Raw genomic sequence first — 24,659 nt, 5'->3', positions numbered from 1 at the left:
AAGGGACAGGGCAGCAAGTGGGAAGGCCCCAACGTGAGCAGAGGAGCCCGGGAGCCGCCCTGAGGTGCTGGAGCCGCTCCTGGGGCAGCAGAGATGGGAGGAGCAGGGGGAAGGCGCCAAGCGCAGGGAGCGCGGTGGGAATGGGGCAGAGGAGGGGTGGCGGCCACCGCTCGCTTGTCGTCCCTGGAAGGAACAGCCCGCAGGGATGCGGTCAGAGGGGCAGCTGGTGACACGGGGAGAAGTGTCCCCAGGGAGAGCCCTTCAGGGGAAGACAGAGTCAGAGAGAAGCAGGCAGGTCACCGAGATGACTGCGGGGTCCCTGGGCGCCAGGAGAGGCCCCGGGCCCAGCTGACCTCTGAGCCCGTGATGAGAGGCCTTCATGCGGTCGGCAGGCTCAGCCAGCAACTTCCTTCCCTTTCTTCAGGCGGCTTCTGCTCTCGGGTGTGTTTTGGGGGGGCAGTCGTGGGAGGCTGGTCTTTGCCCTGGGCTCCACCTGCCCTGTCCCATCCGACGCCCTGCAGCACCCCCTGGGGGAGGCAGCCCCTCTTGTCGGCCACAGCCGGCCCCCTGCCCACAGGGGCCCGTGTTCCTGAAGGCCCTTCGAAGTGGCCACAGCCCATGGGCCCTTCAGGTCCTCTCCCACAGGCCACTGTCACCTGGGTGGCCCTGCTGGTCCTCCCACCTGCTGGGACCTCCGACCTCTGCCCACCCAGCCCCCACCATGGAAGGTCTCAGGACCTGCCCGGCAGCTCGAGGAGTCCAGGCCCCGTGCCCCAGTGGGGGACAGAGCAAGAGCACTGCATCACCCCGTCCCTGACCCTCAGTCCCAGTGCCCTTCTCTGTCCTTTCTTGCTGCCCAGTCCCTCTGTCCTTGTGCTGGGTTGACTAGTGCTCCCCGCCAACCCCTGCCCCAACAAGAGATACCCATGTCTGTAAGGGTCAGTTTTATGGGTCAACTGGGCTGGGCCCCAGGGAGCTCAGATGTTCGGTCAAACATGATTCTGGGTGTGTCTGTGCAGGTGTTTCTGGATGAGATGCACACGTGATGGGTGGACTGAATAAAGCAGATGGTTTGCCACAGGGTGGGTGGGCCTTGTCCAATCAGTTGAAGGTTGGACTAGCTCAAAAGGTTGACCCTCCCCTGAGTCAGAGGGAATCCCTGCCTAATGGCCTTTTCCTGCCTTCAGACGACTGGAACTGGAACGCTGGTTCTCCTGGGGCACCAGCTTGCCAACTGGAGCTCTTGGGACTTGGCAGCCTCCGTAATCATGGGACCCAAGTCCTTGTAAGATGGTGGGTAGATAGATAGACGGATGGATGGACAGAGAGACAGATATCCTACCGGCGGTCTGTCTGGAGGACCCTGACTAACACAACACTCTGATCCCCGGAACCTGAGAGGACATGCCTCACTGGGCAGAGGAACTTGGCGGGTGTACCCGAGTGCAGGGGGGACTGTCCTGGAAGGTTTGGGTGGGTCCTAACTGCAATCCCAAGGGTCCCGACGAGATGGAGGCAGGAAGGCCAGAGACAGGGAGCTTCGGAGGACACCAGGCCACTGCCCCCATGGTTGGGGGACGGGGCCACGTGCCACCGAGTGCAGCGCCCCCAGAAGCTGCCAAGGGCCAGGAGCGGATCCTGCCTCCGAGCCTCCAGGAGAGCCAGCCCCGAGGATGCCCTGATTTTAGTCCAGTGAGACCCACGTTGGACTCCCCACTCCCAGACTGTAAGGGGTGTTGAGCCTGCACATTGGCCGTGGGAAGGCGATACGGCCCTTGTGGAGGTGACTCACCCTCCCGGCCGGCCCAGACTCCCCGTTTTCACAGTGACAGTCTTCTCGTCCCTGGGGCAGCCAGGGCGGCTGGTCAGTCTCCTTGTCCCTCTCGTGTGTTAGTCCCCGACTTGCCAAGGAGCGACGACGTTGCCCGCGTGCCCACTGTGCCGGAGCAGAGCACTGTGTCCGTCCCGCCCTCCTCGGAGAGGGGCCCACTTCATGGTGAGGACATCGAGGCATGGGCGGGTCAGGCAGCCCCTCAGCAGTGGTCGGGAGCCTGAGCCCCACGACCACCGAGGGGGGCCCCCAGAGAGGAGTCTCCCCCCCAGACAGCGCCTCCCCAGCTCCCTGACACTCCCGGGCCCTGTGCCTCACGTCCTGCTGACCTTGCTCGTCACCAAGTGCAGCCCCGGCGGAGACCCAGGGGGCCTCTGGGGGTCAGTGCCAGGAGCCCCCAGTCCCCGCCAGCGGCAGGGGCCAGGCGGGGTGGTGACAGCAGCCTGCTCGGCCCTCCTCCCGCCCTCCCGGCTCCCCTGCAGGCCAGCGACAGAGGGCTGGGCACTGTCACCTCGTGCGCCACCCGGAAGCAGCCCCCCAGCATGGGCGGACCTGCCTGCCCCTGACTCCTCGGGAACCCTGCTTCTGTTTTATCAGTTTTACCCTCTTACTGCTGGGGGCAAACAGCTCCCTGAGGCTTGTGCAGAAGCGCTGGGACCTCGTTTGCTCAGAGCCACTTCTGCAAACACCACGGATGGGGCTCACAGCAGAGACTCACTGTCCCCCGGTCCCGGAGGACGCCCGGGATGCAGGCGTGGGCAGGGCGGGGTCCTCCCGAGGCTCTCTCCTCGTGTGTGGACAGCCGTGCTCTCCCTGGGTCCTCACGGGGTCGTCCCTCCGTGCAGTTCTGTGCCCCGATCCCCTCTTCTCGTCGGGACCCCGGTCTCGCTGGGTCAGGCCCACCCCGGGGATTCTGTGTCATCTTAAACACTGTAAAGACACGACCTCCGCGTGTGGTCACATTCTGAAGTACTGGGGGCCAGAACTCCAACATATGAATGTGGGGGACACAATTCCGCCGTCACAGGCAGCATCCTCTGCCCCCCACTTACACGCGCAGCTTTCTCAGTGGGTTCTTCCTATGCGTACTTGCACCTCCGTATTTCCCACTACGCAGTGCAGAGCCCTAGCCTTCTCTGGTCACGCCCGGGATCCCCACCTTCCGACCCCTCTGCCGGCGCACCCGGGCTGCCAGTCCTCTGTTCTCTGCACTCCAGAGCCCCCAGACTCCTGTGCTCACTACAGCAAGGCCTTGGGGGCTTGTCAGAGACCATTCCTCTCCCCTGAAAACTTGCTGATGGTCCCCAGTGCACCTGGAAGCAGGACCAGGTCCGTGTGGTCTCCCCAGGGCCCCACAGCCCGGCACTTCACCCCCGCTGAGCGCGGCCGCCCCCTTGGGCACCCCGTAGACCCTTCCCCAAGTGGCCCGCGGGCGCCAACCCCAGGGCTAGCTTGCTGTCCGTGCCCCCTGTCCTCCAGTCCTGAGGCCCTGCCCTCCAGTCCAAATCGACAGCACATTTCCTTTGAGCCTCCGGACACCACGTTCACGGCATCTGCTCGGGAGAGGTCACGTGCTGCGCACCCGAGGTCCCCTTGTCCCTGCCTTTATCAGCGGCCGCTTGCTGTGGCGTCCGCGACACGTGACCACGCACTCAGGGCCTCAGAACAACACAAACACATCACTCCACAATCCCGGGGGTCAGAAACCTGGACGGGTCTCACTGGGCCAAACTCTGGCGGTCACTGGGCCGTGCTCCTTCGGGAGGCTCTAGGGACACCCCGGCTCCTTGTCCCTTCTGGCTGCCCGAGGCCCCCCATTCCATGGCTCATGGCCCACGTTCGTCTTCAGAGCCAGCCACGGCAGCCAGTCCTGGTGCCGGGGCCTCCCTCCCGCCTTCTGCGAAGTCACATGTCCCGCTCCCGCCCTGAACACCCTGTGACCACAGGGCTCACCGGGATAATCCAGGGTAATCTCCGGCTTCAGGGTCAGCTGCCTAGCAACCGAAATTCCATGTGCAACCTCGTTTCCCCTTCGTGGGGTAGCAGAACCTGGACGCAGTTCCTAGGGTGGGGGCATGCCCGTCTTCGGGGACACTGTTCTGCCCACCTCAATCGCTGTCACGTTACTTTCCACTGACGACCAGTGTCCCAGAACTCTCATGCGTCCATTTCAGCGCAGATGCACGGGTGGGCGGCTTCCAGCCGCGGGTGTTCCTCGTGCCAGGCTTCGCGTGGGCATCCGGTTTTGACTCTCCTGGGTGGACATCCGGGAGCGCGGGGTCGTGTGGGAGAGGCGGGGAGTTTGTGGAGACACGTCCAGATGGTGTCTGCTCTCCACTCACACCAGGGTGTGTGGGGACCCCAGCTGCTCCACGCCCTCCTCGGGGCCCTGGTTCCAGGGTTAGCTGTGCCAATAGGAGTCTCGTGGCCTCTCGATGTGCATTTCTTCTGCGTTTCCCGAATGATTTATGAATTTGAGCACCTTTTCCCGTGCTCATTGGCCACTTGTGAATCTCCGTGGAGTGTGCCTTAAAGCTTTCTCCCATTTCTTTGTTGGGTCCTGTTTGTCTTATCATCAGGTGGGGAAAGTTTTTTACATATTCTAGCTCTACAGCCTTCACTTTTTTGCAAAAACTCGATGTTTTGCAAATATTTTCCCCCAGCTGGTGGTACGTGTTTGCGTTCTTTTGACAGCGTCTTTCAAAGAGAAGTTTAAAAAAAAAAATTTTTTTTGATGACGTCAAATTTACTGATTTTTTTATACTGTTTTTTGGAGTGCCGAATTTAATAAATCTTTGCCGGACTCAAGGCCAGTATGATTTTCATCTGTGCTTTCTTCCAGAAGCTTTATAGTGGGATCTCTGACATTAGGTCTCGCCTCCCTTCTGAATGAACTCTTGTCTACAATGCCAGGTAAGGGTTATGTTGCTTTCTACGGCTACCCAGTTGTTCCAACACCTTCTGTTTAAAAAGTAATCCTTTCTCCATGGATTTGCTTTGGCAACTTGGCCGAAAACCAGTCGACCAACATGTGTGGGTCCAGTCTGGACGCTGTTCCGACGCTCACGGTCTGGGCTTTAATGGAGCTCGGACACGAGGTTCCACGTCAGCTCCCTGAGTCCCCAGTGTTCTTCTGCAACGTGATTTTAGCCACCTTACATCCTTGCATTTTTTTTTTAAAGATTTTATCTATTTATTTGACAGAGAGAGAGACACAGCAAGAGAGGGAACACAAGCAGGGGGAGTGGGAGAGGGAGAAGCAGGCTTCCCGCCAAGCAGGGAGCCGGATGCGGGACTCGATCCCAGGACCCTGAGATCATGACCTGAGCCGAAGGCAGACGCTTAACGACTGAGCCACCCAGGCGCCCCCAAATCCAATGAATTTTTTAAATTAATTTATTTTTGTAAATTCCAGTATAGTGATTCGCCAGTTCTATGCATCACTTCTCAGCGCTCGTCAGGACGAGTGCACACCCTCATTCCCATCCCCTGTCCCCCCGGCCCCCCTCCGCCGACCCCTCTCCTGTCCCCTGCCCTCCTACCTCCCCATATCCTGTCCCCTCTGCTGTCCGCCATCCCCCGCCTCCCCCGTCCCCTATCCCTCCTCCCCTCCCTTGTCTCGTTTCTTTGCTCGTTTGTTTTGTTTCTTAGATTCCGCACATGAGTGAAATCATACGGTATTTCCCTTTCTGACTTATTTCCCTCAGCACTACACCCTCTAGGTCCATCCATGTTAAAGGTGATTTTATGTATTTCTATGCTGTGTTTCCATTTTCGATCTGCTTGAAACGCTCTCTAATTTTCCTCTTGAGTTCTCTGAGGCACATTACTTAATTTCCATATTGTTTTCGTTTACCATTTGCTGCATGGCCAGTTACATATGTGGTAGCTTCCAGCAACACCCCCTTCTCTCCGCTGGTCCCAGGGGCCAGGATCCGGCTAGGCAGCGCTGAAGCCGGGGTGCTGGTGGCCTGGCCCCCATCTGGAGCCCAGGGTCCTCTCTGCTCATGCCTGTCGCTGGCTGAACTCGGGCCGTGCCCCCCGGCTGGCCCTGCACACTTGACACTATTCTCAGCGCCCTGAGGCCCCTCTCAGGTCCTCGCTCCTCCGCTCCCGTAATGACCAACCTCTTCTCTCTCCTGCTTCAGATCTCTGCCTTGGAACTCTCTGATGGCGTTGGGCCCCACCCTGAAAATCTCCCTATCTTAAAGCCAACTGAATAGTAACCTTTGTTCGTTAACATAAAAGAGTAACACCGGAGGGCACAGGTCATGAGTCCATCTTAGAATTCTGCCCGCCACACAGGGATTTTCCACATACTGTTCTCTTTGACGTTCAAATTCAGTTTTATTGTGGCCTCACTCTGTATGACTTGAATCCTTTTAAATTTACTAAGAATAGTTTTATGGCCCAAAATATGGTTTACCTTGGTAAATGCTTCATGTGTACTTGAAAAGAATGTGAATTCTGCTGTTTTCAGGGTGGGGTGTTTTATAAATGTCAGTTATGTTGGTTGGATTGGCAGTGGTAATCAACTCTTCACTGCCTTCCTGACTTTCTACTTACTTCTCTCAATTATTGACAGAGAGTTGCTGAAATCTCCTCATGTAATTGTGGATTTGGGGGCGCCTGGGTGGCTCAGTCGGTTAAGCATCTGCCTTTGGTTCAGGCCTTGATGCTGGGATCCTGGGATTAAGCCCCGAGTCAGGCTCCGGCTCATCGGGGAGTCCGCTTCTCCCTCTCCCTCTGCCCCTGCCCCCTGCTTGTGCGCACTCACGCGCGCTCTCTCTCTCTTTCAAATAAATGAATAAAATCTTAAAAAAAAATAATTGGATTTGTCTATTTCTCCTTACAGCGCCAATAATTTTTGTTTCCCCGGTGGGAGACAGCTCTGTTTCTGTTCTCGTTTTTATTTCCTTAGAAGGTTTTGACATGGAGGCCGCAACTATTTCTGGAGCAGTGAAGCCAGTTTTTGCTTGGTTCTGTGTTGCGATCTAATTGAGACTTGTAGCAGAAGAACACACAGACATGAGCTTTTGTAGATAAAGTAGAAGGAAGATTGTTCCGGCAGATGATAGTGTGTTTCTGATACACATCGGGGAGACCATTCCTGCCGAGATGAAGCAGCAGGGATCAGGTTCACCCTCCATCCTGAAACCAAGCAAGTTTCTAAAAATATGGGGAAAAATTGTTTCTCAGGCATTGGATGCCTGGCAATTGCAGGGCAGGGGTCCTTGAGAGAGGAAACCAACATGTGAGAACAAGAGTTGCACCAGCCACCTGCCTGGAGAGAGCTTTCAGGATCCAGGCATTCCCTTTGTGCTCAGAGAGGTTTTAACCTGCCAGTAGGCAGCCCCTGATGCAGGTGCTGCATTCCTGGGCCCCAAGTTCACCTCCTGGTGTACCTCCACCCCCCAACATGGACCCAGGACACCCTTGAGCCTACAGGAAGGTGAGTGTGTGGGGGGGTCACATCTCTGCCTTTGGGCACTAGATCTGAATTAGTTTGAAATCTCTAGAACCAGGGCAGGCTTCAAGGGCCCTGCTCTCAATCCAGGTGGCACTGGGAGCTATAAGCAAAACTGACCTGGTCACAGGTCAATATGGACACTAGACTTACAGACAATTCAATATGGACACTAGACTTATAGACAAAAGGGAGCAAGGACATCAGCATGGCCCGCCATGAGCTGCTGATGGGAGTTTCTACCAGACCCCGCTTAGAGATCTGGAGGGAAATAATACACAGTTCCTGATACCCGTTTCTTTATATTTTGTGTGTTTTGAGTGAGAACAAGTTTTGCTGATGGATGCAGAGTGGGATATGAAGCAAGGAGGGGTTAAGGTGTATGGCCCGAGCCCCCAAGGGAGCAGGGCTTCTCTTTGCAGAGCTGGGCACATCAGAGGAAGGAGGAGGCTGGGGATGGGAGCATGCAGGGCTTGAGGGTGGGGCACCCACGCCGTGAAGCTGAGAGTTGGATTCAGGAGTTCAGGCTAGAGGTCTGTGGATACATGGAATTTAAGGCACGGGAATCACTAATCTCCCTGGGGATGGAGCACACCCAAAGGAGAGACAGGGTGGAGGCTGAGGTCATGAGGCATTTCAAACTGGGGGAAGATGGAGTGTTGAAGAAAGTGGCAACGGAACCATTATTTCACAGCCAGGAGAAGGTGTGTGCCTCATCTCCACAAAAACCCATCCCAGATAGATCGATGGTTGAACAGTAAAGAGTGGGGGGCGCCTGGGGGGCTCAGTCGTTAAGCGTCTGCCTTCGGCTCAGGTCACGATCCCAGCGTCCTGGGATCGAGCCCCGCGTCGGGCTCTCTGCTCGGCGGGAAGCCTGCTTCTCCCTCTCCCACTCCCCTTGCTTGTGTTCCCTCTCTCGCTGTCTCTCTCTCTCTCTGTCAAATAAATAAATAAAATCTTTAAAAAAAACCCCAGCGAAGGTGGAGCTCTACAAGGAGCAGCGCAGACAATGATGGCAGCAGAGTGGAGTGGATGAGAAGAGTCTCTGGAGGTTGAGGGTCAGGGTCCCAATCCTGGCTGGGCCAGGTGTGACCTCTGTGACCCTGTGAAGGTCACGAGCCTCCATGCCTCCCGTTCCTCATCTGCACAATGGAATAAAGGTAGGGTTACCTCCCAGAATAAAAGGCTGGGCCCAGATGAGTCACTGGATATGAGTTGGCCATCATCGTCCTCATTACTGTTTTTATGTTTTGTGGCTTTAGTGTCTCAGAGGCGGGGGACAGCCTTTCTAAGTGTGACAGTAAACCCAGAAGCCAAAACCCTGAAAGACTCATGAATTTGGTTACATACATTTGTTCTTTTATGTTTAAGGAGGTTAAAAAATTGTTGAGTGTTTCATTAAGTAAAAACCTAAATGGGCAAAGTCAAAAGGGCACTGACAAACTCGGAATGAGTTACGATCACAGAAGTTTCGTTTCCCTAATATACAAGGAGCGCCTATAAATAATTTTCTTAAAAAGAATCCAATGGAAACGTTGACAACCAAGATAAGCAAAAATTCAGAGGAAAGGAAATACAGTTGGCCTAAATATATGAAGACAATAAAAGAAATGTGGATGAGAACACAGAGATACCATCAGTCTCTTATCAGATGAGAGCAAAGCCAAACAAACAAAGGCTTTAACGTGCACACAGGTCTATAAAACAAGAGAATGGGGCAAAAAGTCCCGGGTGCTTTGCTGGAGGGAATATAAATCAAAACAACTTCTGCAAAGACAATTTGATAAAATGCAGTGAATTTGAGGCATACATAACCTTTGACACAGCAGGTCGCATTCCGGGATTTCTCACGCAGACATCCTTGCACACGTGCGTGCTAGCGGGGTCCACCAGACCTGGATGTCCATCCCTGGAGGGCTGGTCAAGTATGTATGGAACACCCATGCCGTGCGGCACACGTGGCTATAGTGGAAATAAGAATAAGAAGCATCCTGGGCGCCTGGGTGGCTCAGTTGGTTAAGCGACTGCCTTCGGCTCAGGTCATGATCCTGGAGTCCCGGGATCGAGTCCCGCAACGGGCTCCCTGCTTGGCAGGGAGTCTGCTTCTCCCTCTGACCCTCCCAACCCTCCCCCCTCTCATGTGCTCTCTGTCTCTCTCATTCTCTCTGTCTCAAATAAATAAATAAAATCTTAAAAAAAAAAAAAAGAATAAGAAGCATCCTTATATACACTCGGAATGATCTCTGAGACATTTGTTAAGCAAAACCAAAAAATACGGCACAGAATAATTGGTACGGTATGCATAGAAAAGAGGAATCCCAATCATATTTTTTAATGTTCCTTTACTGTGCAGGATATCTCAGGATGGACACAAATGCATCTGGGGACACAGGAGTCTTCTGGGAGGAAGGGGGTATGGGGAGGTAGAGAGGGGAAGCTGTCCATCAAGAGTTTTGACTGTACACCCCTCTGAGTTTAGAGCCATGTGAACATATTACTTAGTCAAAAACAATAAATTGAATTCTAAACATGTTTCAAGAAAATCCGTTAACAGAAAGAGAAGGAAAACCATGTGATCATCTTATAGGCTGTGGAAATTTTCCTTATAAAATTCAACATCTGATCATCATTTTTTTAAACGAATATCATAGCCAATTAGAAACCAAAGGGAATTTCTTTAGCTTGATAACAATTAGCTACGGCAAATACTATATGATGAAATACTAAAAGTGTCTTTTTCAAATCAAAGATATAACAAGAATGCCCACGGTCATGGTTTGTTCTTTAGCATTAGCAGAAAGCCTGGACAGCCTATAGACTAACCAAATCAATCTAAGGAAGGGAGGAAAAGGATAAGGATGTGAGAGGATGGAAGAAAATTCTTATCAATTTCAGATGATGTCACTACTAAAACTCAGAGAATCTACAGGAAAAAAAATTAATAAGGGAATTTAGCAAGACTCCTGGATAAAAGATCAATATACAACAACCACAAAAATGAAATGCCTTTGTACAAACTAGGAGCATCAGAACATATACTTAAAAATTACACACATCATTTACAATAGTAAAAAAAAAAGGTACCTGACAAACATGTTTATGACATTTGTGGAAATAATTATAAACACTGTGTCGAAGGATTGAAAGGAAACTAAATTAGTGGAGGGATAGACCTCTGCTCCCCGAGGGCTTAACTCTCTGCAGACTCATCTGTAACCTGCCTAATTCTGTTCAGTTTCAGGACAGTTTCCCATTAGACTAGACAACCTGGTTCTAAAATTTATATGTAAGAACAGTGTTGTCAAGAATTACCTTGTATTTAGTAACTGGAGAGAGACAGAGACAGAGAGAGTGTGAGGTGGGGACCTGTTCCTTGATTTTCTTTCCTCTTTCTGGTGTGTTCTACCTCTGATTTCATGTCTTCCGAGCTGCAGGTACACTCGGGTTTTATTGTTCTTGGACTGGCCTAATGTTCTTTTTCTGGGAAGTTGTTCATCCCAAATACAACTTCAAATTGCTTTGTATGCAGTTGTTGACAGCGTATTTTGAAAAATTTTGGATGCACCTGTATTTGTCTCCTTTTCACTGTTGATATTGTAGGTTTATCCTCTCCCATCTCTCTTCATCTCTCTCTCCATCTCTCTCTCTCTCTCCATCTCTCTCTCCATTTCTCTCTCTATGTCTTTTTCTCCATCTCTCTCCCTCCATTTCTCTCTCTCTTTCTCGGGTCTTGTGAGCGCTTCTGATACGTCTTTGTTTTCAATGTCATTAATTCCTACTGCATTTTTAAAAATGTGTTTCTCTTAAATTCTGGGAAGGTGGTTATTCACTGTCTTCTCCTTCATATGCGCTGTGGCCACCCCTCTGATCTCAGCCCGGTGTCCTTTCCAATGGAGAGATCCTGGTTTTCCGAGCACAGCGCCGGCTGCGTTACTGAGGCTCTGCTTCACGGCGTTTCTTGTTTTCATAATTGCTTTGTGCCAAGCTCTATCTAATTTCCATTATGAGTTATTCTTTGCTCTCCAGCTATTTTAGAATGTCTATTTTTTTCAGGCTCAAAAATGCATCTTATATGCTCTTGTTGCTTTATTTTTCTAACTTCCTTGTAATACGATCAGAGACTGGGGTCAATGTGATGCAAATTCACTGACATATGCGAGATGGACTCTGTGGGCTCACCTGTCATCAGGTGTCACAAATGTGTGCCTGTGGAGAATGCTGATTCTCTAACTGTCGGATACAGGGAACTACATCGGTCTGTTAGACCGCGCTTGTCAACTGTGTTGTTGAATCCTCCAAGCAGCCTGGGTTCCAGAAACTGCAAGTAGCTTGTATCAGACTAGCTCTCCGTAGACAAAATATACATCTTTTTGACTTCCTAGAGGAACTTGGCAGAGCTACAAGCAGGCAGAAGCCTGATGGGATTCAATGTAAGGGCAAACCCTGGGGGCTGTGATCCTGAGGGTCTCCAGCCCGGGCAGCAGGGTGGCCTCAGTGCGAGCAGCAGGCTCCATCTTGGTGGGCTCAAGGGTCAGAGGGCAGAGTTTGGGGTGAGGGAGGAAATCCCAGGTAGGGAAGGGCCATAGAGAGGGGAACAATCTGCATTAACTTACTCCAGATCCGGGGCTCCTGACCCCTAAACCAAGTGTGTGCAGGAGGAAATCCAGGAGCCTGGCTGAGAACAACAGCAGGAGCCTGAAAGAGCTCGGAGCTTTCAGAAGATGCTCACCAAAGCAGCACCAGAGTTAAAGTCTGAATCCCAGCAAAGTAGAGACTCTGGTACACACCTAGGGCATCCATCAAAACCCCAGAAGGGCCCTGGCCTCAGAGCACAGACTGTGCCCCAAGATTAAGTCCCAGGACAGAGCGAGGTGTGAGACGAAGACTTTGCAAGTTCCAAATGTGTGGGTAGAAAGTAAATGGTCTGCTCCCTAAAGGCAATGCTAGAAATCGAGGGCGGATTTGAACTCGCAGATATGACAGATGAGCAGAAATGGACCAATTTCTAAAAACCCACAGACTACTCATATTCGACTGAGACAAAATACATCATCTGAATGTCCCTAAAACTACTGAAGAAATTGAACGTGCAATTTAAACCCCCCCGAGAAAGAAATCTCCAGGCCCTGGAAGAATTAGCACCAATGTTAACACAAAGTGTTCCAGAAAATTGAAACTCATTCTGTGAAGCCAACTTTGTCCTGATACCAAAACTAAAGACAGTGCAAATCAGTTTCAAAACCTTCAGAAGATGTAAGTGTTACAGAATATTTTATTTGGGCCCAAATGGAAATTAGGAAAAAAAATTAAAAATACTTTAAGAAGCCTCCAAATATTTGATATTTGATAAAAAAAATTATAAGGGAAATTAGAAAGCATTGGAGTTAAATAAAAATGAAAGTAAAAACACGCCATTGTGGGATGCAGTTATTGCTTAGAAGGAAATGAATAGTTTAGAGGGACTATTTTAGCAAAGAACAAAGATTTAAAATACATTTCCACCTAACTTTAGTTGGAAAACTAAAACTGAGAGCAGATGCCGATAAAGTAAAAGGCAGAAGAATAATAGAGAAAAATTAACACACGGACACAAAATCCCAGCTAAAGTAAGGGAGGAGAAGAAGGAAGCACAGTTTAGGGCCATGGGATGAGGGGCTCTGGCGGCCCACGCGGCTCTCGCGTTCTTCCCAAGGAAGGCCGCAGAGCAAGCGGCCTAAGAAGGTCCTTAATGCCCCCGAGGGGCAGAAGGCGGACTGTCCAGAACAGCGGGCATAAGGTCTCCCTCCCGGGTGGGTGGGCTTGCTAGCAGCCCCTTTTACCGTCTCGGGGTGTCCTAGATGGGGGGTGCTCAGCTGGGACGCAAACCCCCGGCCTTTATGAGCCTGTGTCAGCCGGGGAGGGGGAGGGCGAGATTTGAAGAAAATAAAAACCAAGATAAATGGAGAGACGGATGCACTTTGAGGGTCCGTTCCCTCCAGCCCCGTTTGCTGGGGAGGCATGAGCGGGGTGGCCGAGAGGGGCCCCCTCTGCTGCGGCCACGGGGTGGAAGAGGAAGTGGAGAGCCCAGAGAGCCCTGTCGCTGAGGCCGAAAGCAGCATTCCTCATAATCACGAAATGCTGTAAACAATCCCAGTGAACTGCGACGTGGGGACAGATAAATGCACGGAGACACGTCCACGTAACCGAAGAATAGGCTGGCAACACCGACCCGGCTGCCGCATGGATGCGTCTCGGGTGCATCACGCCCCGGGGCGAAGACTGTTTCCTACAGAGGCCGGAACCGCTTTGCTGCCCAGCAGCCGTGCTCCACACCCTCGTCAACCTGTCCTCCTCACAGGTGCGATGTGTTCCTCACTAGGCTCTGATTTGCACGTTCCCGATGGCTGATGATGCTGAGCATCTTTGCACTTGCTTGTTGGCCACGAGGGTGTCTTCTTCGCAGAAATGTCTACTGATGAGTGCAGGTTTAATCTGCATTCCCTGATTACACATGGGGGGAATATCTTTTTTATGCATTTACTGGCCATTTGAATTTCCATGCTTGTGGAGTGGTTGTTTAAATAGTTTGCCCATTCTCTATTGTGTTATCTGTTCTGTTTTCTTACTGATTTGTTGGGAGTTGACTGTACACCACGTCTTTGCTTTTAAATGTGTTCCAAACCCATTGTCCAATTTGTGGCTTTTCCTTGAACCCTTTTTTACGGTGCCTTTCGATGAATGGAACTTAGGGAGTTAGCTAGATTTAAAAATGTAGTAAAATACACCAATCTAGTTTCCTTTCAAATTTGGTTTAAGAAATCTTTTCCTGCCTTAGGTCGTGAAAATACCCTCCTATAGTCTCTTTTAAATGTTTGGGACATTGATCCGCAGAAGGGGTTGTATATTTCTTTCCATGCACGTGGATATCCTCTTGTCCCAGCACCACGTTCTAGAGTGACTGGCCAGGGCCAGCGTTGCCCTATGTCCCTTGTTCAAACACATACGGCCTGGCCTCTGGAGCTCCATTACACCCCGTTCCTATCAGTCATCCCTCGCCGAGCATACATATACCCTACTATCTCAGCTGTGACAGTTCTGTACACTCATACAGTCTGCTTGGGGACCTTCTCCCGACTTCCTGTTCTCCCAGAGGGTCTTGCTCCTCCTGGCCCTTTGCATTGCTTCACAGATATTAGAGTTAGTTTATCAGTTCCCACCAAACACTGGTGAGAATTTTGATCCAAACTGCATTTAATCTCGAGGTCCTTTTGGGAATATTGGGCATCTTTAGAATATTGAGGGTGTAAACAATAGATGTGCCTTCGTTCGATTGGGCACTCATCCGTTCAGTATGATGGAACATGAAGAAGCATGCATAATGCTCACATATACAGTTTAAGAAAGTATTATAGAGGAGACAGCCATGCGGCCCTCACTCAGGCCGAGTCACAGAGTGTGGCTGGCACTCCGGAAATGTCTTCCGCATCACATGCAACCGTAACCTCTCCTGGCTTACCTAGTAACCACTCACCATTGGTGGGTGTTGATTCCGATATCATCCCTGCACTGTATTTGCCAAGATCTTGGTAATCACCCAATACCCATCAATAGTGGAGTGAATAAATAAATGTGGTATTTATACAATGCGTACTACAGGGCAGTGAAGGCGAGTGAGTTACGGAGGCATACAACGTTATGGAGGATGCGAATAAGCACGCATGTGTCCCGGATATGTGGTGTGTGTATGCGTGTGTGAGCACATATATGTGTACACACATGCGTGCGTGTGAACTGTGTGTGCATCTATGTGGTTGCGTATCCCTTGTGCACCCGTATGCCTATAGCATGTGCGCACACACGCAGAGGCATGTGTGTGCATGCATGTGGGAGTGCATGTGCACGTGTGGACACATGTGCGCGTGTATGTGCGCCTCTTCGTATATGTGCACACATACATGCACGTGTGCATGCTCGGGGTGTGCACGCATGGACACGTGTGTCTGCGCACGCACATGTATGCATGTGTTGTATGTGGATCACATGCATGTGCATCCGTTTGTATGTGTGTACGTGTATGTGCAATGTGTGTACGTGTATGTGCAATGTGTGTGTTCGCGCACATGTGTGTATATGCGTGTACATATGCACATAGGCACATGTGTATATGAACTCATCAGCATTTGACAAGTTTTGAAGTCCTCAAATGGCGGTTTCAACAATGTCACCATTATTCCAGAGCAGTTGCACAGATGGACATGCGCCAGCAGCGTGCGAGCCTCCGAAGCACCACATCCCTCCCAGAGCGTGGCGTTTTCAGTTTTAGATTCCCACCCACCTGGGGAGTGTGTCATATTGTTTATTATACTTGCAATTTGCATTTCCCCAACTGCCAATAAGCACCTTTTCACATAATTATAGGAAATCTGGAAATGCTATTTTGTGATGAGCTGGTTTCGGTCACTTGCTGATTTTCAGTAGAATTACCTGCTCTTTCCTCACTGAGTTCCAGGAGCCCTTTCATTCTGAATATTCAGCTCCATACATTATCTTTTCACTGTTCGTGGGGTTGCACTTCATCCACTTTACTGAGGATAAAGTTAAATCCAATCACATGCACAGACTTTAAGTGTATAGCACCGTCCGGTTTAACACATGGGCGCTAATTGAACTCTGATTGTATTAGGGTATAAAACAGCTCCATCCCTCCATGAAACCCACTCACATCTCTTTGGAGTTAATCCACACTGTGCCGCCTGCCCCCACATTCCCACTTGTCTGACCCAGGCCACCACTGATCTGAGTTCTGTCAACAGTAAATAAGTTTTGCTTGCTCTCGAATTTCACAGGTATTAATTTTCATCTAGCTTCCTCCACTCAAAATCATGTCTGCAGGATTCACTGGTGTTGGGTGTTTCAGTTGTTGATCTATTGTCATTACTGGAATCGAGATGGCAGATTTGTTTGTTCTGTCAACAGCTGATGGACATCTGAGTTGTTTCCAACTTCGGGCCACCACGACTAAGCAGCCCTGAATATCCTCGTAGAAGGCTTTTTGAAGATACGTGTTTACACATTTCTTTTGTAAGTTTCTAAAATACATGGGCCATAGGAGAGGTGTATGTGTAACTTTATGGAAAACTGCAAGACCACTTTCCAATCTGGTTGTACCTTGTAATTAATTATTTACTATTGATTTTCACCAGTCGAGTCCTGCACATTTTCAGATCCAGAAAACACTTTTACAAAATATCCTGAGCTCACCATTGTTAAACTTCCGGAACTTTTTAAAGAGAGCTTTATTACTGTACAATAAACTGCAGACATTTAAAGTATATGGTTTGCTAACTCTTGACATACATTAGCACACAGTCACCATGCTAAACCTACCCATTAGTTCCCAAAATGTCTTCACACCCTTTTAGTGTCTATTTCTCCCTCCCAACCCATCCCTAAGCAACACCTGGCCTTCGTCAGGTGGATAGCTGAGATTCTCCCTGATATCATTTTCCTTTATCCTTGAGGATCATCTGGTATTTCTCCTCGTGCAGGTCTGCTGGCAATAAGCCCTCCCATCTTTTATCCGAAAGTTCTTCTTTCACTCCCATTTTTGAAGGCTTCTTTCACCAGATACAGAACTCTGGCTGACAGGTGTGAGCGTGCCCATGCACTTCAGAGATGTCGTTCCGTTGTCTTCTGGCCTCTGTTGTTCCAGATGAGTAGTCAGACGTAATCTACACTGTTGGCCCCAGTACGTAATTTATCATTAGATATGATTTTTTTGGTATGTATCCTGACTCACATTCACTGACCTTGAACTTCACAGTCAATGCTTTTCATCAAATTGGTGAAATTTTCATCCATTTTTCTTTAAATATTTTTTTCTGTGACTTTCTCACCCTACTTGCTCTTGGGGATTCCAGTTACACTTATGCTAGACTATTTGATGTGTTCTGAAAGGTCACTCGGTCCCTCTCTCTAGATCATTGTTACTGGTCTGTCTTTGGCTACCCGGACCTGTCTCCTGTCATCATATAACTGCCAGGGAGGCCATTCAGTAACTTTTTCATTTCAGGCCACTGTACTTTTGAGTTCTAGAATTTCCATTTGGTTCTTTTCAGTCTTAATTCCTCTTGAACATTTTCCTGTATGTTCACATATTAAGACTGTACTTCAAGTCTTGAACATATGTGTAATAGTTGCTTAAAGTATGCTAAATCCCAAATCTGGGTCATTTGGGAGTCTATTTCAATTAGCTGCTATTTTTATTGACCAGGGGTCATATGTTTTAAATTTCTTGCATATCTGGCCATTTTTAGTGTGTACTTGCCCATTATAGCTGACACTAGAGGATTCAACTCTGTTTGTATGACACTGGTTTTGTTAGATTCCACATCTAAGTGAGATCAGATAGTATTTGTTGTTCTGGGTCCGGCTCATTGCACTGAGCATAACGTCCTCCAGGTTCATCCATCTTGTCACAAATGGAAGGACTGCCTTCCTTTTTAAAGCTAAATAATATTCCACTGTATCTATGTACCACATGTTCTTTATCCATTCATCTGCCAAGGGACAGGTAGGTTGTCTCCATATCTTGGCTGTTGTGAATAATGCTGTAATGAACATGGGAGTGCAGAGCTCTCTGAAATACTGTTCTTTGTTTCCTTTGGGAAAATACTCAAGCAGAATTGGGGATCACATTCTATTTTTACATTTTTTGAGGCGCCTCCATACTGTTTTCCAGAGTGGCTGCACCAGTTTGCATTCCCACCGACAGTGCACGAGAGTTCCTCTTTCTCCACATCCCTGCCAACACTTGTTGTTTATTGTCTTTTGTGTTCTAGCCTTTCTGACAGGTGCAAAGTGATATTTCAGTGTGGCTTTGATGTGTATTTCCCTGGTGATGAATGACGTCCAGGATATTTGCATTATCTGTTGACCATCTTTATGTTTCCTTTTGAGAAATGTTTATTCAGGTCCTTTGCCCATTTTTAAATCATGTCACGTGTTTTCTTGCCGTTGAGTTTCTGCTTTATTTTTAAAAGATATTTTCAATGAGTATAGAATTAAGTCAGTAGATTTTGTTTTCAGTCTTTGATGAGATCACTTCATTTTTTGTGGGGTTTGTTAGTATTTCTGGGGAGAAGGTGGCTGACAGTTTACTTGTTGCTTCCATTCAAGTAATTTGTCTTTTTTACTCTGCCCTCGTTAAGATTTTCTCTGTCATTGGTAACTATAATATATCTAGCTGCCAGATTTTTTTTTTCTTTCTTTCTTTCTTTCTTTCTTTCTTTCTTTCTTTCTTTCTTTCTTTCTTTCGGAGTTTATAGGGTTTCTTCAGTCTGTGACTTGGTGCTTAGGTCAGTTTTGCAAAGTCTTGGCCATTACCTCTTTGACATATTGTTTGGATTCCATCCACTTTCTCCTTCTAAAGTCTGATTACACGTTAGATATTTCCATTATGTCCCATACAGCTCTTCTGTTCCTTTCTGTATTTTTTAAAAATCATTTTGTCTTTCTTCCCCTTTAAGAATTCTCATTTAAGCTGCATCTAATTTGCTGTTAGGTCCATCACACCACCACTGAGGGGTCTGTGCTTTCTATTTCTACAAATCCCATTAGATCCTTTTTCATAATTTCTAGTTTTCTGCTGAATTTCTCCACCTGGTTCCTTAAGTTCTTGAACGTCACAACCTGAGAATTATTAGTAATATTAGAGACATTTCCAGCATCTGAATCTCTCGTGGGTCTGTTCCTATTGTTTATTTTTCCTCTGTTTGCAGGTGGTTCCCATGTTTTTCCATGTGTTCTCACTTCTGGTAGAGTTCCAGGCCTGCTGCTTAAAAAATTCAAGAGAGAATTAGAAGCTCCGTGGGATAGTATAACCTCCAGAGAGCATTTTCTTCTACAATTGTTGGGTGACCATACTAAAGAGGATCATTTTAGTTTAAGCGAGAATTGAGTTGACTCCAAGTGAGATTTCAGTTCTTGAAAGGGCGGGTCTGCTTCAGCTCATCCTTCCTCCTTGTGGTGGCATTTCAGGGTCCCAACAAAAGTCTGTGGTTCTCACCAGGGCCTCTGAGATGCTCTTTGTCCCTCCTGCCATGAGAGACAACTCACAGTTGTCCTCAACTTCTCAAACTTTCAGCTATGGAAATTGTAGGAATGCGCAATCTCCCAAAGGGAAAAAGTGGTCCCAGAGTCTGACCTCACCTCCTGGGCTCCTTCCCTCCTTTGCTCTAGCTTGGACAGTTAAATAACCGTGATAAGCCCTCCAGTGTCTTGAAAATCTCTTTGGGGGCATCCCGCCTCCCCACCACCAGTTTTTCTAGTTGTTCTCAGCAGCAGAGTTGGTCAAAATAATTTACTTGTCCATTTCCAGAGGCTGAGTTCCTCCTTTTTTTTTTTTAAATCCTCTGGGGACTGCTCTTGTTTTTTGGAAAGCCCAGCTGTAGTGTTTAAAAGGATCACAGTTTCCCATGTATGGCTATTTTGTGTGGGGAGATATTTAAGCCTTGTGTTCTCCATTTTGCTATAAATTATAAGTCTCTGCTCGTTTTCTTAATTGCCTCCCAGCAGAATGTAGAAATGGCATCTACACAGTGCTGGGAAAACCGCGATCACAGACAAGTGTGGTCTTGGGGTGGGTGGGTCAGTCTTGGTGACCAGGTGCCCCTAGAGCTATCAGAAGTAAAATTCTCTATTTTCATTTTGACCTGAGTAAATGTAAACAGAGCCCTCTCCTCTCAGTTGGGCTCTGGAGGAAACATATTCCACACTTGGGAATTCTGCTCTGGCCCATGAGCTGGGCGACACAGAAGGCCGCCAGCCTCAGCAGGCCCTGCAGCAGGCCCAGCTTGCAGGGCGAGAATCCCCACCAATTGAAACGTCCAGTCCCACAGGCCCTATGGCATTGAAGTGACAACCAAGGGACCAGATGGCACGTGGATGCACCTACAGCCGAGAATCATCTACGTTCTGAGAAGCAGCCGCCGCACACTGCAGGATCCTGCCAGAGACAAGCGCCCGCTTGAGCTCGATGGCTGGGTCCTGCTGTACCCGTCAGTCATGGGCCCCACAGCAACTTGGAAATGGTGTTGCAGGATCAAGCCCAAGGAGAACCAGCGCGCTTGTGTAAGCTACGTGACCGACTAGTCTGGACCACCTGTCACCCAGCACAGTGCTGTCCCCCAGCTCATGCCTATGGCCGTAGGGCGGTCCCCTGTGACCAGGGGGAAGAGAAGGAGGAAGCCTGAGCTTGACTTCTGGAAGGCTTGGCTCACATGTAGGTGCGAGGCAAAAGGAATGGCAGTTACCCGCTGTCCACTGTCACAGGTGGCCTTCAAAGGTATTGGAGGAGGAACGCCCATGCATGGCGACACGCTCTATTAAAGCGCAAAATTGGAAGTGACCCACGTGCCCCTACGTGGGGCCTGGTTGGATAAACCACAGGGCACCCACTCACCGAGTCCTGTGTGGCGGAGGAAGGAGGGAGACGTCCACACCGTGTGGCCAGCCGGCCTCCCGGACTGGGGTGGGGGAGCAGCAGGGGCAGGCCAGGATGGGCACCAGCAGTCGTCGCTTCAACAAAGGGCCTGCGGTGCAAATAAATAACATTTTAAACAAGTGACAGCTGTGAGTACCTACAGGCAAGAGAAGAAACAGCCCCAAGGAGCTGGGGGTGGGGGTGGCCTTGCCCTGTTCCACTGTGACCTCAAATCACAGAAATGTATGATGTGGTATAAAACACAATGATGTCGAAATGGCAAAAGCAAGCCCCAGGTGAGAGAGAGTGGGAAAGAGTGAACTGGGCTGTCCATCCAGTCGGTGACTTAACCACCCAGAAAGTTTATTTCAGGCCACTTTAAAACACAGTCATTTGAGGACATCTGTCACATGTGGGTTGTGTGTGTGTAATTGTGTTAAGTGCTCTTAGAAAACAAGACTTCCAACGTTTAAGACAGACTGAAATACACAGTCTACGGAGCGAAGAAAAATCTTGAAATCCTGCACCCAAATTGGAAATACAGTGTGATTCCAGGATGGATTTTATTTTTAAAAATATGTTTTTCCTAAGCCAGTCACAAAAACACACTGCAGGATTCCACCCGCATTAGGTCCCTGGAGTCTCCAGATTCACAGGGACAGAGAGTGGACAGTGGGCGCCGAGGGAGGGATAGGGGTCGGCGACTCAGGGGGACAGAGAGTGGACGGTGGGCGCTGGGGGAGGGGTGGGGGTCGGTGACTCAGGGGGACAGAGAGTGGACGGTGGGCACCGGGGGAGGGATGGGGTCGGTATCTCAGGGAGACAGAGTTTCCCTTTGGGATGGTGGAAAGTTCTGGAGACGGATGGTGGGGACAGTTGCACAACAGTGTGAATGTGTTTAGTGCCCCTGAGCTGTGGGCTTAAAGACGGTGAAGATGGTACATTTTATGTTATGTGCTATTTTATCACAATAAAAAAAATTGGAAAAAACACGAATTTCCCGGTTCTATTCACAAAAAGACCTAGAAACAGTGGCCAAACCAGCAGCAGTGAGCACCCTGTTGCCCCAAGTGGGGCCTCCGAGTACCCACGAGCATCCCTGTGAAAGGGACCCAGGATCCTTAGAGAAATGGCTGGTTCCAGAACTGGATACAACTTTCACAAGACTCACAAATCCGTCCAGACCACTGTGTCACGTCAGGACGGCACACTGGTCAACGGGGAAGGGTTCCCTTTGGTCAAAGACAGGCAGTCTGGGCACGAGTCAAGAGAACAGGGACAGCGAGTTGGGACACACCTTGTGGTGTGGGACACACCATGAGTCAAACAGGCATGCACCACACCTGCCCCTGGGTGCACGCCAGGCTGGTGACTTGCTTCCCGCCGGCGGACTAGGGCAAATGCAAAAGGATTCTGCAGAGGTAGGCAAGGCCTCTAATCAGCTGCCTTTGAGTTGATCAGGGGAGGTCTTCCTGCTGGACTTGAGCCAGTCGGGTGAGCCCTTTAGAAGAGGGTGCAGGCCTTCTCGGAAGTCAGAGGCCAGGAGCCGCTCTGGGAGAGCAGGATTTGGTTTGCTGACTCCGGGTCCCGAAAGTGTCGCCAGGAGCTGCTAAAACCATGAGAAACCATGATGGGGACCCTGATGGCAGGTGGCTCTAGCTGGCCACACCCTGCCCACCGACAGTGGAGGGGACGCACCTGCCTGGTGTCACAGGAAGGGACACACCAACCCTCAAGGGCCTTCCCCTTCTGAAGCAGTCTTGCCAGAAAACTTGACCTCAAACCAATCAGGTCTAACGAGAAATACAGAGTGTGGAAAAACATCCATAAAGTCTGGGATGTTGGAAACTCCATAAGACCCATGAGCTTGTTCCTTCCACAAATTAATGGCAAGAATTATAGGGGGGGGCTTATTGATCAAAAGGGGGGGCCTCCAAGACAGGGCAGCAGTGCCCATGTGAGTTCTGTGGGGGTCTAGACGTGAAGAAGCCACCCCAACCCATTCGGGGGGCACGCGGGAAAATGTGCTGACGTGGAAGGGTTATTGAAGGGTTACTGGTGCGTTGTTCAGACGCGATGAATGAGGGCGGAGGGTCTGTGAGCAGAACGGTGTGTGTCTGGGACGGGCCTGAAAATCGTCTGGACAGTGAGTCGAGGGGCGTAGCTGGGACCAGACTGGCCTCTGGGTGACAGTGGCCAAATCTGGGTAAGGATCCTAATGTCGGTGCTCTGGTCTGTGTGCGAGATTCTCCAGCCGCAGTGCACAGTCCTGACAGGCAGGCGGGGGAGGGGGGCGGCTGGGAGTTTTGGGAGAGTGGGGCCCATCCTGTTAGAGGACCCCAGGGGAACAAGGATCCACGTGGGGGCTGGGCCCGGGCAGGGGGGCCAGGAGCTCCCCTGGACCACCAAGTGTTTGTGAGCGGGGCCGGCGTGTGTCTCAGGGATCCCTTCCCTCCATAGGGCCCCTCGGGGCCCTGTTCCCGTGCCCAGGGATGCCCACAGGGTCCTGAAGCTCGCCGCAGGCATGCCGGGACATGGGGGCCCCAGAGTGGGGTGAGAGTGGGCCCCACAACTCAGCAGCAGACCCACCAAGTGAGGGAAAGTCAGTGACCATCCCTGGGGCCTGTGTGGTTGGCCTACCTCCCTCACAGGCTGTGGGCGCCTGTAGCCGGTGCTGCCCCTCCTGCTGCCAGGGTCAGAGGCAGGCTCGGCCGCCGGTGCTCTGGCCTTTGGCATCCTCTGCTCTTCCTGGGACTCGCCTGGACACTTGTGGGACCTTAGCACATCCCACCAGGGTCCCCTTAGGCGCAAGGCCCTGGCCCAGCTCAGGTTAGAGCCCGGCCGGCCCGTGGGTGCCAGCTTCCATGTCCCCCATCCCACGGTGTGCCCTGCAAGTATGGTGTGTCGTGCTTCCCCGGCCTTCTCTCTCGCTGAGTGGGCCTGGGTCTCAGGCCGGTCAGTGGTGCTCCCAAATCCCCTGCCTGGCCCTCAGGCCCACATCCCATTCTGCCAGGGTAGAGAGACGTCCAGGGGCCTCGGAGCGCTCCAGGATCGTGGTGAGCCCTGCAGCTGGGCTTGCCGGAGTGTACTCCCAGTGTCCGGTCCCTCCGGCAGATGAGACCCTGCATCTTCGCCCAGCAAAGTCATGGGGAACGACTTCAGGGGCCCCCATTCCACATGGCCGAAGGCTCCTGGGAGAACTGCGTGGCAGTGGTCCCTTTCCTTGGGACCCCTAGACCATCAGGGTCCTTGGGCACAAACTCCCACACTCCGCTACCGAGCTGGCCTCAAGCACGTCCACCCTGGCTCGTCCTCCGGGCCTCAGGTCTCCAAAACTTCTCTGGTCTCAGGAGACTGGGCCAGGGCTGCAGGGGGTCAGACATGGGGGGATGGACGGGGGGAAGCGAGGAGAGGGTGGTACAGTTGATGGGGTCTGAGGTCAGCCCCTCCAGGCCGGGCCCCAGCCCTCCAGGGTCCCTGTCCTAGGACACGCGGCTTCCCGAACCTGCAGCCTCAGCAGGAACCAGAGCCCTTTGCTTGCTTGGGTTAAGGACGTTCTGGGCCATCTCTGTGCAGAACCAACCTAGGGATGAGCAGTGGGGTAAACAGGGAGGTTGCCGGGCACCTGTCTGGGGCTCCTGGCAAGGAAGGGGCCATGCTGGTGGAACCCTGGGGCTCCCACGGCCAGGTGCAGCCTTGTGGGTTTGCACTGCTGCCTCCGTGCTGAGCACCAGCTGCTCCTGCAGTCCCCGGCCTCTCCCTCCCCGGCTCCTTTCCTACCAGTCCTTTGCCCCCCACCCCCCCACCCCCCGCCCACCCAGCGCAGGCCAGGCCTCTCCTGAGAGCAGGGTCCCCTGCCCACGGGCAGTCTGCGCCCCTGATCTGCTGCAGTGTGGGCC

General features: G+C 50.8%; 1 long non-coding RNA gene across 1 annotated transcript; it reads right to left on the bottom strand.

The window, feature by feature from the left end:
• Window positions 1-8,613: 8,613 nt before the first annotated feature.
• LOC145716089 (uncharacterized) lies at window positions 8,614-24,527 on the bottom strand. The gene is made up of 3 exons (XR_014138423.1): window positions 22,058-24,527; window positions 20,740-20,869; window positions 8,614-9,260 (listed from the first exon to the last, which is right to left on the bottom strand). It is a non-coding gene; the product is annotated as an uncharacterized LOC145716089 (long non-coding RNA).
• Window positions 24,528-24,659: the final 132 nt, after the last annotated feature.

The sequence above is a fragment of the Leptonychotes weddellii genome, chromosome 11 (assembly GCF_054177405.1).
Source record: "Leptonychotes weddellii isolate Sample4059 chromosome 11, ASM5417740v2, whole genome shotgun sequence".
NCBI classification, from domain to species: Eukaryota; Metazoa; Chordata; class Mammalia; order Carnivora; family Phocidae; genus Leptonychotes; species Leptonychotes weddellii.
This window is presented reverse-complemented; position numbering and strand designations above follow the sequence as displayed.